Below are 17,936 nucleotides of genomic sequence, written 5' to 3' on the forward strand. Positions count from 1 at the left end.
TCTGTTTTTCTCAATCACCTTTTGGGGGATCAACTGCCCTTTTTCTAGTCCAACTCAGGCGATCATGTAAGGGCTGCCAATCAACCTACATCACCGCCCCTGGTTAAGGTGACTGGTCCAAGAGAAAGGTAGGGAATAAAAAAAAAAAAAAAACAAGTCTAGCAGACTTTTTACCAGAATTTCAAAATTGGAGCTGGAGAGGAAAATCCTATTCTTCTTGGATTTGGTGAGCTTGAAGGATGTAAGTCCGGACCACTGACAACCATCTTCTGGATGGAGAAAGCCTGTTTGCAAAAGCAAGGGATGAAGATATCAAAGAGAAAAGCCATTGTGAATAATAGGGTATCCTGATACAGTCCCAGATTTCATAGTCCCAGATTGCTGTTGTCCTCTAAGAAAGTGAAAGTCTCTCAGTCATGTCTGACTCTTTGTGACCCCATGGACTATACAGTCCATGGAATTCTCTAGGCCAGAATACTGGAGTGGGTAGCCTTTCCCTTCTCCAGGGGATCTCCCCGACCCAGGAATCAAATCGGGGTCTCCTGCACTGCAGGCGGATTCTTTACCAACTGAGCTCTCAGGGAAGCCAGGTCATCCCGTAAGGTAGGCTCAACCCTTCCTGCCCATCTCCTAGTATGTGTTTAAATAAGCCAATAAATTCCTTCCCATCCCTTGTGAGTTAAGAGACCTGTCTAACCCAGCCACAAAGCATTGGGTGGTAATAAACACAGCAGTTGAGTAGGAGAGATGTCACAGGCAGGACCTGATGCCTTGCCAAGTGAAAGTTTTAGGCAATCTGGACTGTGAAATCAGAGACAGACAAGATCACCTGATTCATTCAAATCAACAAATACTTATTGAGCCCTTCCTTATACCAGGGATGGTATTAGGCATTCAGGGTATAACAGTGAATGGGACAAACCAGGTACTTTTCCTCCCTTTAGAGTAATCAGAAGGGACTTCCTGGAGCTGGTGAGATTTGAGGAAGTCTCCAAGAGACGGTAAAACCTGGCCAGACTGAGGGTGATGGGGAGAAAAGCGTGAATAAAAATATGGAATATGGAGACATAGGACTTCCCTGATGGTCCAGTGGCTAAAACTCTGAGCTCCCAATGCAGGGGACCCAGCTTCGACCCTTGGTCAAGGAGCTAGATCCCCCATGCCATAATTAAAAGATCCCACATGATGCAACTAAGACCTGGTGCCACCAAATAAGTATTTTTTAAAAAGAATGGGAAAAAAAAGATATGGTGGCACAACACACGTGTCTGTGGGGGCCCGCTGTCTTGCATTTCCATGGTGCCTCGCTATAGGCCACACTCAGTACAGGTTGATGGCCTGGTGTGAGTAAGTGAATGAAAACGTGAATGAAGCAAAGTGCAAGTCATCTGGAGAGAGGGCAGCTATTCAGCTTGACTGAAGAAGAGCTACTTTTAGAGAAGGTAATGCCAGACCGTAGAGGACCTCAATGAAAACCGTGGTCTCTGCCTGGACCACAGCACACAGTCCCAGTTCCGGCTGGGCTGGGCAGGGCTGGCAGGGCAGCACACTGGATCCCACAGGCCCCTTGGGGCCCACATCTCTGCTGTGGTTGCCACACCCACGCACTCTCAGCGTCACCAGCCAGGCTCTGCCCAACACCCTAACCAGAACCCCAGCCACCCAAGGTCATGCCCCAGACACCACCGCCCTCCTGGCTCCTGGGCGAAGCTGCCAACACAGCACTCCTGCCACAGTCTGTAATTTGAACAGGACCTCCTCCCAGCCTGACCGCTCCTGGCCTTCTGCACCCCAGATGTATCCACTGTGGGAGCTGCCCAGAGAGGAGTGGTCTGTTGGCCATCAAACTCCTGCACCTGGGCTGCCTACAGGAGAGTTTTGAAGTCCCTGCTAGGCTGAGCCTGGGCACTGTGGGGTCATCAGAGGCCTCTCCTTAGCCCAGAGCTAGGGAGACTACGCCCCCTTGTGGCCAGAAGCCACCCAGCACCTTGGTCTTCCCAGTTCAGTTCAGTTCAGTTCAGTTGCTCAGTTGTGTGACTCTTTGTGACCCCATGGACTGCAGCACACCAGGCCTCCCTGTCCATCACCATCTCCCAGAGCTTACTCAAACTCATGTCCATTGAGTCGGTGATGCCATCCAACCATCTCATCCTCTGTCGGCCCCTTCTCTTCTTGCCTTCAATCTTTCCCAGCATCAGGGTCTTTTCCAATGAGTCAGTTCTTTGCATCAGGTGACCAAAGTATTGGAGTTTCAGCTTCAGCATCAGTCCTTCCAATGAATATTCAGGACTGATTTCCTTTAGGATGGACTAGTTGGATCTCCTTGCAGTCCAAGAGATTCTCAAGAGTCTTCTCCAAACCCACAGTTCAAAAGCATCAATTCTTCAGCACTCAGCTTTCTTTATAGTCCAACTCTCACATCCATACATGACTACTGGAAAAACCACAGCTTTGACTAGAGAGACCTTTGTTGGCAAACGAATGTCTCTGCTTTTTAATATGGTGTCTACGTTTCTTCCAAGGAGCAAGAGTCTTTTAATTTCATGGCTGCAATCACCATCTGCAGTGATTTTGGATCTCAAGAAAATAAAGTCTGTCACTGTTTCCATTGTTTCCCTATCTATTTGCCATGACGTGATGGGACCGGATGCCATGATCTTAGTTTTCTGAATGTTGAGTTTTAAGTCAGCTTTTTCACTCTCCTCTTTCACTTTCATCAAGAGGCTTTTTAGTTTCTCTTCACTTTCTGCCATAAGGGTTGTGTCATCTGCATATCTGAGGTTTGATATTTCTCCCAGCAATCTTGATTCTAGCTTGTGCTTCATCCAGCCTAACATTTCTCATGATGTACTCTGCATATAAGTTAAATAAGCAGAGTGACAATATGTAGCCTTGACGTACTCCTTTCCTAATTTGGAACCAGTATGTTGTTTCATGTAGAGCTCTAACTGTTGCTTCTTGACCTACAAACAGATTTCTCAGGAGGCAGGTCAGGCGGTCTGGTATTCCTGTCTCTTGAAGAATTTTCCAATCTGTTATGATCCACAGTCAGGTCTTCCCAGACTATGAAAATTTGCACTGTTAATTTGGTGTGTGTGTGTGTGTGTGTGTGTGTGAGCTCAGTTGTGACCAACTCTTGTGACCTCATGGACTGTAGCCTACCAGGTTTCTCTGTTTATAGAATTTTCCAGGCAAGAATACTGGAGTACATTGCTGTTTCCTTCTCCAGGAATCTTCCCAACCCAGGGATCAAACTCATGTCTCTTAGGTGGTCCTAACTAGCAGACAGGTTCTTTACCACTAGTGCCACCTGGGAACTTTTATTTTTATTTTTTGGCCCAGTCACATGGCATTCAGAGTTTCCCTGCCCAGGGGTCAAACCCACATCCCCTTCATTGGAAGCTCAGAATTCTAACCACTAGACCACAAGGGAAGTCCAGGGAAGTTTTTAAAAAGGAAATAACAATTTTGAAAAGCTGAGAACACAAATCACTTAAGTGGATATCTCGAGGAAACTCATGGTAAAGACATTGGGGGAAAAATAAAGCAGACTCTTGGAAAAAGCTATTTTAGAATTTCCAATGCCAAAGTAAATTTTTCTGGCTGCAATTTCTTTTACATTTATTTGCTAAGGCAGGAGGATATGCTGTTTGAAAATTGTTGTTTTAGGTGATTCCCAGTTCTATGCAGTCTTCTCATGTTCCATGTTCTTATGGAACGTACCTCCCACTTCTGTGATTCTGAACAGCCCTGTCAGGCCAGATGGATAGTAAAGAGCTCTTCTCCCCCACATTCATCAGCTTTGAAAACTCAGTTTTTCACCTACAAAGTGTTTGTTTGCAATGGGGGCAAACCTCTGAGCATCTTTACAAGCATTTCTGTCTATGGTACGTAATACCCTGTATTAGATGTTCATTGTTACTGCTGGTAGTGTTTGTGGGGGAGGAGAATGGGGATTAAAAAAAAAAAACAACTAGAAGACAGATCCTGATCTCAGGGGCCTGTCTACCTTAGACACAATCCACATGACACAACTTGCAAACAGTCACAAATTAACAGCAGGGTATAAACTAAACATATGAGTGCTGAGAGCAGTAATCAGAGTGAGTGGAAGGCTGAAGGCAGGACACTTGCTGGAAATACAGTCTGAGAGGAGTCTGGAAGAATGCCAGGCCCCCAGAGTGAGGCTGTCTGAGCTTGGATAGATGCTAAGGAGGCCAACATGGACTTCCATAGCAGTTCAGTGGTTAAGAATCTGCCTTCCAACACAGTGGACATGGGTTTGATCACTGGTTGGGGGACTAAGATCCAACCTGTTACAGGACAACTAAGCCTGTGTGCTGCAACTACTGAGCCTGTGATCTAGGGCCCGGCAGCAGCAACTACTGAAACCTGTGTGCCCTAGAGCCTGTGATCTGAAACAAGAGAAGCCACCGCAAAGAGAAATCTATGCACTGCAACTAGAGAGTAGCCCTCACTCCCTACAACTAGAGAAAAGCCCTTGCAGCAACAAAGACCCAGTGCAGGAAACAAAAAAAAAGACAGTCAGACGAACCAAATAGCTGAAGACATCAGGCCAAGAAAGCCTAGTAGTCTAGTGGCTAAGACTCCGTGCTCCCAATGTAGGGGGCCTGGGTTCGATCCCTACTGAAGGAACTAGATCCATACACACAACAACTGAGAGTTGGCCAGCTGCAACTAAAAGGGCCTACGTGCCGCAACTAAGACGGCACAGCTAAATAAATATGTAAACAATATTAAGAAAGCCCAAGGCAGTCATCTTACCATCCCAAGTTCCAACTTTTTAGGATCATCTCTACATTTGGATTCCACCAGGCTTCTTAACCACTCAGGAGGCAGCCCCTGCTCACGACCATAAGGATTGTCTATTACCCTAGGCAACTGCCCACCCACTGCTTTTGGAATAGCTCACAGTTCATTCTCTGGGTGAGATTTTGCTGTCAGCAATGATCTCAGCATTTAACCTATACCTGTCTGGACCTGGCTAGTCCTTGGATGACCCAGTGAGATTCTGTGATCTGGCTTCTGGACAGACCCAACTTTGCTCCTGGCCTCAGGGTTGGGGGTAGGGCATGATTTGGGATATTTTTGGTTCTCGGTAACAGACACTCTATTCGAGCCAGTTGAGTCAGTGAGGACATTTATTGTGTCACTTAATAGGAAGTCCCACAGGAGGGTGGTCTCCAGGTAAGTTGATACAGCATCTCAGTGAGGACATAAAGATCAAAATTCATGTGCTTCTTTGTTTACTCCTTCCCTGACATTGGAGACTGTGCCATTCTGCCCTTCATGCATGAAAACACCTGCTTGCTCACAGCCTTACCAACAGAATGTATTGTCGAACATTTGGAATTTTGCCAATCTGATAGGGGAAAAGTGGTGTAACAGTGTCATTTCCATTTTAATTGCTCTTACTATGAGCGAATTGAGCATTTTTTCATATACTTAAGGGCTACTTGTTTTTCCTTTTCTGTGACCTTTGTCTTCACCTACCTTGCTCATTTTCCATTCAGGTCGTTGACCTTGGATGCAGGTTTTTTTTCCATCTCTCTGCTCCGGCTTTTTCAGTCCTTGCTTCCTGCTCAGGTTGGAACCAAGAGGGCAGCAGCAGTTTCCCGACCTTGAGATGTGCAGAAGTCAAGAGTGTCACTTTCTGTTTGTACCTAACCCCATTCTACTTCCCAGCCCTCTTCTCTCTTTTCTGTTTCTTCTTTGTTTTCTTTTTTGTTGTTGTTATTTGGTTTTTTTTTGGCTGCACCATGTGGTTTGCAGGATCTTAGTTCCCTGACCAGGGCTGGAAACTGGGTCCTCTGCAGTGGAAGCTCCAAGTCCTAACCACTGGACTGCCAGGGAAGTCCCATCCTGTTTTTCCTTTGGATAAGAAGCAACTGACTTGCCCAGTTTGCTTTGCAGGGAGGAGTGGCCATGGGACACAGTCCTGCCCAGTGAGATGAAGGTGGGAACATGTGAGGGACTTTTTGGGAAAGATGTAGTTAGAAAAAGCACAGGTGTCAGGCTTCCCTGCTGGTCCAGTGCTTAAGAATCGCCTGCCAATGCAGGGGGACATGGGTCTGAAGACCCCGCACGGCATGGAGGAACTAAGCCCATGAGCTACAACTACAGAGCCCACGCTCTAGAGCCCTCGAGCCGAAACTACTGAAGCCCGTGTGCCGAGAGCCTGTGCTCCACAATGAGAGAAGCCACTGCAGTGAGAAGCCTGTGCTCTGCCAGCTAGAGAGGAGCCCCCGCTCTCCACAGCTAGAGAAAGCAGCGAGACCCAGCACAGCCAAAAATAAAATAAAAAACACAGGTGTCACGGGCATAGCCCCTTTCTTCCTGTCTTAATACAGACAGAATGGCTGGAGTGGCAGCCTTCTTGACACCATAAACAAAGACAGTCACGGAGATGTTGATCCTAGTATCACTAGAACCACCAAACCAACGCCAGGAGCCACCTGCCTCCAGACTTTGTATATAGCTCACTGAGTATCTTCACTCCTATTTGTCAGCGTGTAGGTGGAAGGAGGTATGTTCTGTTACCTGCTGATGAAAACATCTCTAACCAGTGCATTGTGGCTTTCTCTTAGCAGAAAAAACTTCCCAGAAGTTCACCCTTCCTCATTCCCTGGACTTTTCCTCAGGATATTGGTCACACTGGTCCTGAACCAACCACCTCAAGGGGCATAGGATTTCCCTTAGGCCGATGGGGTCACTCATCACTCCTGGGCTTGGGGAAACAGTCCCTGAGGCATATGGACACAGGGGAGAGAGGTGAAAACTAGAGGCGAGAGGCTTGCGGCATTTTCAGAAACCAAGGGGGTGAGAAATGGCTGCTGGGTAGCCAGGCACCAGGTCTCCTGCAGTGAGTGAGACAGTGGCCTCGGCTTGGGACTGCGCCTGGGGAGCGACTGTGTGTTGCCTCCGTGGACTCACTGCCCTGTCGTCCTGCTCTAGGGCACTGCTGGCTCCACCTGTGTGCAGAGGTTTGCAACCTGTCCCACCTGTCCAGCAATCAGGTCTTGTAAACCATGAATGCACAGTTACACGAACTACATACACCTCTCTCAGTGAGGTCAAAGAAATAGTTGTATTCCTTTAAGACAAAAACTTCCCTTGATAAATGAATAGATTATATTAGTTTATAAAATCCATGAGGACAGGGATGTATCTTTCTTGTTTTCTGCTATACCTCTAATCCCTAGCAATTGGTTAAAATTGTTGAACAGAACAGAGCTTTTGGACATGGTTTTTTTTTGGGGGTGGAGGGTGTCAAGCAGCATGCGGGATCTTAGTTCCCTAACCAGGAATTGAGCCCGTGCTCCTTGCATTAGAAGGTCAAGTCTTATTTTAAAAATATTTGTATTTATTTATTTGGCTGTGCCAGGTCTTCATTGCGGCACGAGCAATCTTAGCTGTGGCTTGTGGGATCTAGTTTCCTGACCAGGGATTGAACCTGGGTCTCCTGCATTGGCAGCACAGAGTCTTAGGCCACTGGACCAGGGAAGTCACCAACACAGACACTGACATCAATCAACCCACTAATTTGGGGGCCCTGATAATTCAGTCTGCTACCATCTGACTGAATTATACTGGTATCTGCTCTGTACTTCAGCCTCTCCGCTATCAGACAACAACAAGAAGTCTGTTTGGAGACCTACTAAATCCAGGATATCTGCTTTTAGCATTTCAAGCCAAGGGTGCTATGGAGCTGGGGATGATGAACCCATTCTGGCTCCCAGGAATCATAATTTCCTTTTCTGGGCCTTCTCAAATCACCCCTTTATTCCTGTTCAGCCCTCTGGCTCAATGTTTGAGGTCCCCATTTTCTTTCCTTTTAAAATCAAGAATGGCCTTTCCACTGTCTCCAACCCTCCAGCTCATTTTCTGTTGGAGTATTCCCAAGACCACAGCACTGACTCAGCGTCCCATTTCTCAGCGGGAGGGATATAATTCAGTTCAGTTCAGTCGCTCAGTCGTGTCCGACTCTTTGTGACCCCATGAATCACAGCACGCCAGGCCTCCCTGTCCTTCACCAACTCCTGGAGTTCACTCAAACTCATGTCCATCGAGCTGGTGATGCCATCCAGCCATCTCATCCTCTGTCGTCCCCTTCTCCTCCCGCCCCCAATCCCTCCCAGCATCAGAGTCTTTTCCAGTGAGTCAACTCGTCGCATGAGGTGGCCAAAGTATTGGAGTTTCAGCTTCAGCATCAGTCCTTCCAATGAACACCCAGGATTGATCTCTTTAGAATGGACTGGTTGGATATCCTTGCAGTCCAAGGGACTCTTCTCCAGCACCACAGTTCAAAAGCATCAGTTCTTCAGCAATCAGCTTTCTTCACAGTCCAACTCTCACATCCATACATGACCACGGGAAAAACCATAAACTTGACTAGATGGACCTTTGTTGGCAAAGTAATATCTCTGCTTTTTAATATGCTATCTAAGTTGGTCATAACTTTCCTTCCAAGGAGTAAGCGTCTTTTAATTTCATGACTGCAATCAGCATCTGCAGTGATTTTGGAGTCCGAAAAAATAAAGTCTGACACTGTTTCCACTGTTTCCCCATCTATTTCCCATGAAGTGATGGGACCAGATGCCATGATCTTTGTTTTCTGAATGTTGAGCTTCAAGCCAACCTTTTTACTCTCCTCTTTCACTTTCATCAAGAGGCTTTTGAGTTCCTCTTCACTTTCTGCCATAAGGGTGGTGTCATCTGCATATCTGAGGTTATTGATATTTCTCCCAGCAATCTTGATTTCAGCTTGTGCTTCTTCCAGCCCAGTGTTCCTCATGAGGTACTCTGCATATAAGTTAAATAAGCAGGGTGACAATATACAGCCTTGACGTACTCCTTTTCCTATTTGGAACCAGTCTGTTGTTCCATGTCCAGTTCTAACTGTTGCTTCCTGACCTGCATACAGGTTTCTCAAGAGGCAGGTCAGGTGGTCTGGTATTCCCATCTCTTTCAGAATGTTCCACAGTTTATTGTGACCCACACAGTCAAAGGCTTTGGCATAGTCAATGAAGCAGAAATAGATGTTTTCCTGGAACTCTCTTGCTTTCTCCATGATCCAGCGGATGTTGGCAATTTGATCTCTGGTGCCTCTGCCTTTTCTAAAACCTGCTTGAACATCTGGAAGTTCACGGTTCACATATTGCTGAAGCCTGGCTTGGAGAATTTTGAGCATGACTTTACTAGCGTGTGAGATGAGTGCAATTGTGCGGTAGTTTGAGCATTCTTTGGCATTGCCTTTCTTTGGGATTGGAATGAAGACTGACCTTTTCCAGTCCTGTGGCCGCTGCTGAGTTTTCCAAATTTGCTGGCATATTGAGTGCAGCACTTTCACAGCATCATTTTTCAGGATTTGAAATAGCTCAACTGGAATTCCATCACTTCCACTAGTTTTGTTTGTAGTGATGCTCTCTAAGGCCCACTTGACTTTACATTCCAAGATGTCTGGCTCTAGGTGAGTAATCACACCATCGTGATTATCTTGGTCATGAAGATCTTTTTTGTACAGTTCTTCTGTGTGTTCTTGCCAACTCTTCTTAATATCTTCTGCTTCTGTTAGGTCCATACCATTTCTGTCCTTTATCGAGCCCATCTTTGCATGAAATGTTCCCTTGATATCTCTAATTTTCTTGAAGAGATCTCTTGTTTTTCCTATTCTGTTGTTTTCCTCTATTTCTTTGCATTGATCGCTGAGGAAGGCTTTCTTATCTCTCCTTGCTATTCTTTGGAACTCTGCATTCAGATGCTTATATCTTTCCTTTCCTCCTTTGCTTTTTGCCTCTCTTCTTTTCACAGCTATTTGTAAGGCCTCCTCAGACAGCCATTTTGCTTTTTTGCATTTCTTTTCCATGGGGATGGTCTTGGTCCCTGTCTCCTGTACAATGTCATGAACCTCTGTCCAGAGTTCATCAGGCACTCTATCAGATCTAGTCCCTTAAATCTATTTCTTACTTCCACTGTATATAAGTGGAATAAATAAATAAATAAATCTATTTCTTACTTCCACTGTATATATAAGGGATTTGATTTAGGTCATATCTTAGTGGTCTAGTGGTTTTCCCTACTTTCTTAAATTTAAGTCTGAATTTGGCAATAAGGAGTTCATGATCTGAGCCACAGTCAGCTCCTGGTCTTCCAGGCCAAAGGACCTTGGGGGCTTCCCTGGTAGCTCAGCTGGTAAAGAATCTGCCTGCAATGCAGGAGACCCCAGTTTGATTCCTTGGTTGAATCCCGAGATGCCTGGTGGGCTACAGTCCATGGGGTCGCAAATAGTTGGACACAACCGAGCAATGAAGTGAAGCACACAGCACAACAGACCTTGTTTGAAGGAGCAGTGGTTCATTTACAAACTCCCCAACCCACCTTGGGGAGAGCTAAGAGCTGCTTCCTCCCTGAGTTGCTCGCACACTTCTCCAGGTCTGAAAGGCAAAGGTCCCATTGCTGACAGGTTCCGACCTTCCAAGATTCCGCTCCCAGCATCTAACGAAGGCCGGCTCTTCCTTTCATCTCTTTGCTCTAAACAAAAGCTCCTTTTCATTGTCCTCCCTGGCAGTGTTCTAGTGCTGCTGCTGCTAAGTCACTTCAGTCGTGTCCGACTCTGTGCAAACCCATAGACGGAAGCCCACCAGGCTCCCCCATCCCTGGGATTCTGCAGGCAAGAACATTGGAGTGGGTTGTCATTTCCTTCTCCAATGTGTGAAAGTGAAAAGTGAAAGTGAAGTTGCTCAGTCGTGTCCGACCCTTAGCGACCCCACGGACTGCAGCCTACCAGGCTCCTCCATCCATGGGATTTTCTAGGCAAGAGTACTGGAGTGGCTTGCCATTGCCTTCTCCGAATGTTCTATTGCATTTGCTTATTTCCTCCATTATAAAAATAATATAAGCTCAGGGACTAGTTAAGACTCCAGTGGTCCAGTGGCTAAGACCGTGCTGCACTTCCCGTACAGAGGGCACAGTTTAATCCCCGGTCAGGTAACTAAGATCCCACATGCTGCAGAACATGGCCCAGAAAAATAAATTAATTAATTAATTAAAAGTTAACTTTAAAAAAGAAAAAGATAATATAAGCTTATAAGCTCATTTAAGAAAATGTAGGAAATAGAGCTGGGCTTCCCTGATAACTCGGTTGGTAAAGAATCTGCTTGCAATGCAGGAGACCCCGGTTCAATTCCTGGGTCGGGAAGATCCCCTGAAGAAGGGATAGGCTACCCACTCCAGTATTCTTGGGCCTCTCTGTGGCTCAGCTGGTAAAGAATCCTCCTGCAATGCAGGAGACCTGGGTTTGATCCCTGGGTTGGGAAGATCCCCTGGAGAAGGGAAAGGCTACCCACTCCAGTATCCTGGCCTGGAGAATTCCACGGACTGTAGAGTCCATGGGGTTGCAAAGAGTCAGGCACGACTGAGAGACTTTCATTTCCAGAAAATCCAGCTAAGTAGGAAGATGGAGTAAGGAAAACAACATTCTTCCCCTTTTACCTAAAGTCAAGCACAGTCAATGATGAGCTGCTGAGGCAAGGAATATTGTCGGGGTCCGGGTGTGGGTTGGAAAAGAATTTCCAGACATGAGACAGAATGAGCGGGAAATAAAGTTTATTAGAATGAGAGATGTTGTTACAACAGTGGACCAGTTCAAGGGATAACTGATATTGAACAGGGGTCCTTAGTCCACTTTTATATCCAGGGTACAAGGAGTGGGATAGGGGTCTTGCGGGTCATTTGGTGATTGGATGAGGCAAGTATATTGGGTGGGGGAAGAGTAAGGCAAATACCTTCTTCCTATGGGGTAGGAGGGGAGACAGGTTATACTGCTCAGGAGGACCCAAAATCTGTTAATAGTTACAATATGGGGGACGGAAGGACAATAAGGGTCTGGTTTTTCCGTTCCTTCATTCTAAGACCCTCCTTGGTTTTATCTGCTCTTTATTCCTTCAGTTCAGTTCAGTTGCTCAGTTGTATCAGACTCTTTGCGACCCCATGAATCGCAGCACGCCAGGCCTCCCTGTCCATCACCAACTCCTGGAGTTCACCCAAACTCATGTGCATCGAGTCGGTGATGCCATCCAGCCGTCTCATCCTCTGTCGTCCCCTTCTCCTCCTGCCCCCAATCCCTCCCAGCATCAGGGTCTTTTCCAGTGAGTCAACTCTTCGCATGAGGTGGTCATAGTATTGGAGTTTCAGCCTCAGCATCAGTCCTTCCAATGAACACCCAGGACTGGTCTCCTTTAGTATGAACTGGTTGGATCTCCTTGCAGTCCAAGGGACTCTCAAGAGTCTTCTCCAGCACCACAGTTCAAAAGCATCAATTCTTCAGCGCTCAGCTTTCTTCACAGTCCAACTCTCACCATACATGACCCCTGGAAAAACCATAGCCTTGACTAGATGGACCTTTGTTGGCAAAGTAATATCTCTGCTTTTTAATATGCTATCTAGGTTGGTCATAGCTTTCCTTTCAACGAGTAAATGTCTTTTAATTTCATGGCTGCAATCAGCATCTGCAATGATTTTGGAGCCCGAAAAAATAAAGTCTGACACTGTTTCCACTGTTTCCCCATCTATTTCCCATGAAGTGATGGGACCAGATGCCATGATCTTTGTTTTCTGAATGTTGAGCTTCAAGCCAACTTTTTAACCCTCCTCTTTCACTTTCATCAAGAGGCTTTTGAGTTCCTCTGCACTTTCTGCCATAAGGGTGGTGTCATCTGCATATCTGAGGTTATTGATATTTCTCCCAGCAATCTTGATTTCAGCTTGTGCTTCTTCCAGCCCAGCATTTCTCATGATGTACTCTGCATACAAGTTAAATAAGCAGGGTGACAATATACAGCCTTGATGTACTCCTTTTCCTATTTGGAACCAGTCTGTTGTTCCACGTCCAGTTCTGACTGTTGCTTCCTGACCTGCATACAGGTTTCTCAAGAGGCAGATCAGGTGGTCTGGGATTCCCATCTCTTTCAGAATGTTCCACAGTTTATTGTGACCCACACAGTCAAAGGCTTTGGCATAGTCAATAAAGCAGAAATAGATGTTTTTCTGGAACTCTCTTGCTTTTACCATGATCCAGCGGGTGCAATTTGATCTCTGGTTCCTCTGTTTTTCTAAAACCTGCTTGAACATCTGGAAGTTCACGGTTCATGTATTGCTGAAGCCTGGTTTTAGTCCTTGGGTTACCACAAATATGGCTTTATTTGGAAAGCCCACAGATGGAGAAGATGGCAGACTAAAGTCTCAAAATAACCATCTAGTTGGGGTCTGGATGCCAGATTCTTTTAAAGAACCAGAGAGAGAAGCGATGAGGAACTAAAATCAAAAGGCAGAATAAAGAAGGCGAGGCAATGAGGAAGTAAAGTATAAAGGGCCATCAGTCTTGCAAAACATCTCTGGGATCGGGATCGGCCAGCCCTGGGGAAGGGTGTGTTAGTCTCTTCTTTCAAGCAGCCAGTCACAGGTAGGCGGGGTCAGATTATATCCCTCTGAGCTCAACAAAGGTACTTTTAGTCCAACAGTCAGGCTGAGGGGCTGGGTTTTCTGAGGCAGGCCATTATGTATGATGATAATAACAACAGCCATAAAAAGCAAGTCAAAGAAATAGTTCCAACATGCAGTCAGAATTAGTTTTTCTCTGCATTGGGAGCACAGAGTCTTAGCCATGGTAAAATAGGAGGGAAGGGGGCCAGGCAGAATTTTTGAATGACATAGCCCAAGGACACACATAAACCGATTGGAATCAAATCAGTCCAAGATGGCAGACAAGTCGACTTTGACTAGACCTTGATCCTCAATCAGCAAGCTAAATGACACACTCAGAGGTGCCATGATGGTTCCAGAGTTGACCATAAAAGACCAAAAAGCAGGCAGTAGCCCAACCCCTGGAAATCCCCTCCCTTTCCCCAAAATAGTTGAAATAATCCTCCTACTCATTAGCCTATGAAATTACCCAGCCCATAATGCTAACCACAACCCCTTTCAAGGCCACTGTATTCACCCTCTGCAATGGCGATGGCCCATGCTCTGTGGAGTGTGTTTCTCTCTGAATAAATTCACTTGTTACCTATCACTTTGTCTCTCACTGAATTCTTTCTGCTATGAGACATCAAGAACCTAAGCCTGGCCTTTCTCACTCCCCGGCCATCTTGGTGGCTGCTCTTGGTTGGAGGCATCCCGCATCTAAGACAGGGAGATGGTGGCCACCAAGAAGATGAGAAAGTCACTGGAGTCAATCAACTCTAGGCTCCAACTGGTTATGAAAAATGGAAAGTATGTGCTGGGGTACAAGCAGACTCTGAAAATGATCAGACAAGGCAAAGTGAAACTGGTCATCCTCACCAACAACTGCTCAGCCTTGAGGAAATCTGAAATAGAGTATTATACCATGTTGGCCAAAACTGTTGTCCATCACTACCACGGCAATAAAATTGAATTGGGCACAGATGTGAAAAGTACTACAGAGGTATGCACACTGGCTATGATTGATCCAGATGATTCTGATATCATTAGAAGCACACCAGAACAGACTGGTGAAAAGTGAATCACGTACAATTTTTCTTTAATAAAGCTGGCAGGAAAGAGCTTGTTAAAAAAAAAAAACAAAAACCTGAGCCTGTAACCAGGTCTGTGATCTCAGTTTGAAGACTGTGGGTATTGGCTCAGTTCAAGCTCCAATCTGGGTTTTGGCTGGGTTTGAGTCCCGGCACATGGGTTCAAGTCTCAATCTAAGGTAAACACCTTCAACTGGACCACCAGAGAAGTCCCTTGCAGAGATTCTTACCTTAGTTTCTTCACCTCCGGAAATTTTCTATGGTGAACGTATGCTGCTTTTGTAATCACAGAAATGTAACATGTGTTACAGGCTGAACCATGCCCCTCAAATTCATATGCTGAAGTGCTACCCCCCAGTACCTTAATATGCGGCTGGATTTGGAGAAAGGGCCTTTAAATAGGTATTTAAGTGAAAAAGGAGGTCACTAGGGTGGGCCCGACTCCAATATGGACTCTACTCCACACTTCCCAGGTGGCACTAGTGGTAAAGAACCTGCCTCCCTATGCAGGAGGCATAAGAGACATGGTTCGACCACTGGGTAGGGAAGATCCCCTGGAGGAGGGCATGGCAACCCACTCCAGTATTCCTACCAGGAGAATCCCATGGACAGAGGAGTCTGGAGGCTACAGCCTATGGGGTTGCAGAGAGTCACACATGACTGAAGCAACTTAGCAGGCATGCAGCACTACTCCAATGTGACTGGTGTCCTTCTAAGAAGAGGAGATTAGGACACAGATACTCATAGAAGGAGGCCCAGGGAGAGGATGTTGTTGTTCAGTCGTTCAATCGTGTTCAACTCTTTGCCACCCCACGGACTGCAGCATGCCAGACTTCTCTGTCCTTCACCAACTCTCAGAGCTTGCTCAAACTCATGTCCATTGAGTTGGTGATACCATACAACCATTTCATCTTCTGTTGTCCCCTTCTCTGTCTGCCTTCAATATTTCCCAGCATTAGGGTCTTTTCCAGCGAGTTAGTTCTTCGCATCAGGTGGCCAATGTATTGGAGCTTCAGCTTCAGCCTCAGTCCTTTCGGTAAGGTCGTAAAGGCCCAATGATGTTAAATAAAAGAACCCAGATGCTAAATAGATAATGTAACAGGCTTTAATGGCTAGGCTCCCCTGGGCGGGATTCCCGGACCTAACAGAGCGAGGTCGGGGAAGTCCGCGTCAAACAAAGGCAAGAGGCAACTTATATAACTTTAGGCAAGATTTGGAGTGGTGGTCTCTCATAGGTCAGTTAGCCGGGGGGCAAGACTGGGTTGGTTGCCCGGTCTGCTCAAGGTTGTGCTGATGCAGCGGAATAGTTCTTGCTGTTTCTGGGCAGAATGCTGTTTCTGGACAGGAGGGGGAGGTTAGGAGAGGGTTGATTTTTACCAGGCCACTCCAGTAGTCGGGGAGGGAATGAGAGAATAGAGCACAATAGTCAGAATCCGACGGGACTTTTTCCTGCTGGCAGGAAAGGGAAGAGGGGGAGGAGAAGTACAACAATGGCCACTGAGGTCCGACATTACACTTTCAATGAATATTCAGGACTGATTTTCTTTAGGATTGACTGGTTGGATCTCCTTGCAGTCCAAGAGACTCTCAAGAGCCTTCACCAACATCACAGTTTGAAACCATCAATTCTTCTGCACTCAGCCTTCTTTATGGTCCAACTCTCCCATCCATACATGACTCCTGGAAAATGACACTTTGACTATACTGACTTTTGTTGGCAAAGAAATGTCTCTGCTTTTTAATATGCTGTTTAGGTTTTTCAGGGCTGCAATCACTGTCCACAGAGATTTTGAAGCCCGAGAAAATAAAGTCAATCATTGTTTCCCCATCTATTTGCCATGAAGTGATGGGATTGGATGTCATGATCTTTGTTGTTTGAATGTTGAGTTTTAAGCCAGCTTTTTCACTCTCCACTTTTACTTTCATCAAGAAGCTCTTTAGTTTCTCTTTGCTTTCTGCCATGAATGCTGTCATCTGCATATCTTAGGTTATTGATATTTCTCCCGGCAATCTTGAGTCCAGCTTGTGCTTCATCCAACCGGTCATTTTGCATGATGTACTCTGTAAGTTAAATAAGCGGATGACAATATACAGCCTTGATGTACTCCTTTCCCAGTTTTGAACCAGTCCATTGTTCCATGTCTGGTTCTAAATGTTGTTTCTTGACCTGCATACAGATTCCTCAGGAGGCAGGTCAGGTGGTCTGGTATTCCCATCTCTTGAAGAATTTTCCACAGTTTGTTGTGATCCACAGAGTCAAAGGCTTTAGAGTAGTCAATGAAGCAGAAATAGATGTTTTTCTGGAGTTCTCTTGCTTTTTCTAATATCCAACGGATGTTGGCAATTTGATCTCTTGTTCCTTTACTGTTTCTAAATCCAGCTTGAACACCTGGAAGTTCTTGGTTCACGTACTGTTGAAGTCTAGCATGGAGGATTTTGAGCATGACCTTGCTAGCATGTGAAATGAGTCCAATTGTGGGGTAGTTTAAACATTCTTTGGCATTGCCCTTCTTTGAGATTGGAATGATGACTGACCTTTTCCAGTCCTGTGGCCACTGCTAAGTTTTTCAAATTTGCTGGCATATTGAGTGCAGCACTTTAACAGCATCATCTCTTAGGAACTGAACTAGCTCAGCTGGAATTCCATCACCTCTATTAGTTTTGTTCGTAGTGATGCTTCTAAGGCCCACTTGACTTTGCACTCCAGGATGTGTGGCTCTAGGTGAGTGATCACACCATCGTGGTTACCTGGGTCATTAAGATCTTTTTCGTATAGATCTTCTGTGTATTCTTGCCACCTCTTCTTAATATCCTCTGCTTCTGTTAGGTCCATGCCATTTCTGTCCTTTATTGAGCCTATCTTTGCATGAAATGTTCCCTTGGTATCTCCAATTTTCTTGAAGAGATCTCTAGTCTTTTCCCATTCTATTGTTTTCCTCTCTTTCTTTGCAGTGTTCATTTAGGAAGGCTTTCTCATCTCTGCTTGCTATTCTGTGGAACTCTGCATTCGGATGGGTATAGCTTTTCTTTACTCCTTTGCCTTTAGCTTCTCTTCTTTCCTCAGCTATTTGTAAGGCCTCCTCAGTCAACCATCTTACCTTCTGCATTTCTTTTTCTTGGGGATGATTTTGATCGCTGCTTCCTGTACAATGTTACAAACTTCTGTCCATAGTTCTTCAGGCACTCTATCAAATCTAATGCCTTGAATCTATTTGTCACTTCCACTGTATATGCATAAGGGATTTGATTTCAGTCATACCTGAATAGCCTAGCGGTTTTCCCTACTTTCTTCAATTTAAGTCTGAATTTTGTAATAAGGAGTTCATAATCTGAGCCATAGTCAGCTCCCAGTCTTGTTTCTGATGA

The 17,936-nt window shown here is 45.7% G+C and overlaps 1 long non-coding RNA gene and 1 pseudogene across 1 annotated transcript in view; one reads left to right on the forward strand and one right to left on the reverse strand.

Annotated features, from left to right (window-relative positions):
- Positions 1–17,936, reverse strand: part of LOC129550293 (uncharacterized) — a 42,113-nt gene that overhangs the window by 10,959 nt on the left and 13,218 nt on the right. The window contains exons 2-3 of the long non-coding RNA XR_008684802.2: positions 5,515–5,641; positions 175–284 (exon numbers count right to left, since the gene is read on the reverse strand). This is a non-coding gene — a long non-coding RNA (uncharacterized LOC129550293). The remainder of the gene's footprint in view (positions 1–174; positions 285–5,514; positions 5,642–17,936) is intronic.
- On the forward strand, positions 14,213–14,560 carry LOC148774558 (large ribosomal subunit protein eL30 pseudogene; annotated as a pseudogene).

Source organism: Moschus berezovskii, chromosome 21 (assembly GCF_049115385.1).
Source record: "Moschus berezovskii isolate FMDL1 chromosome 21, NW_MosBer_1.0, whole genome shotgun sequence".
Taxonomy (NCBI): Eukaryota; Metazoa; Chordata; class Mammalia; order Artiodactyla; family Moschidae; genus Moschus; species Moschus berezovskii.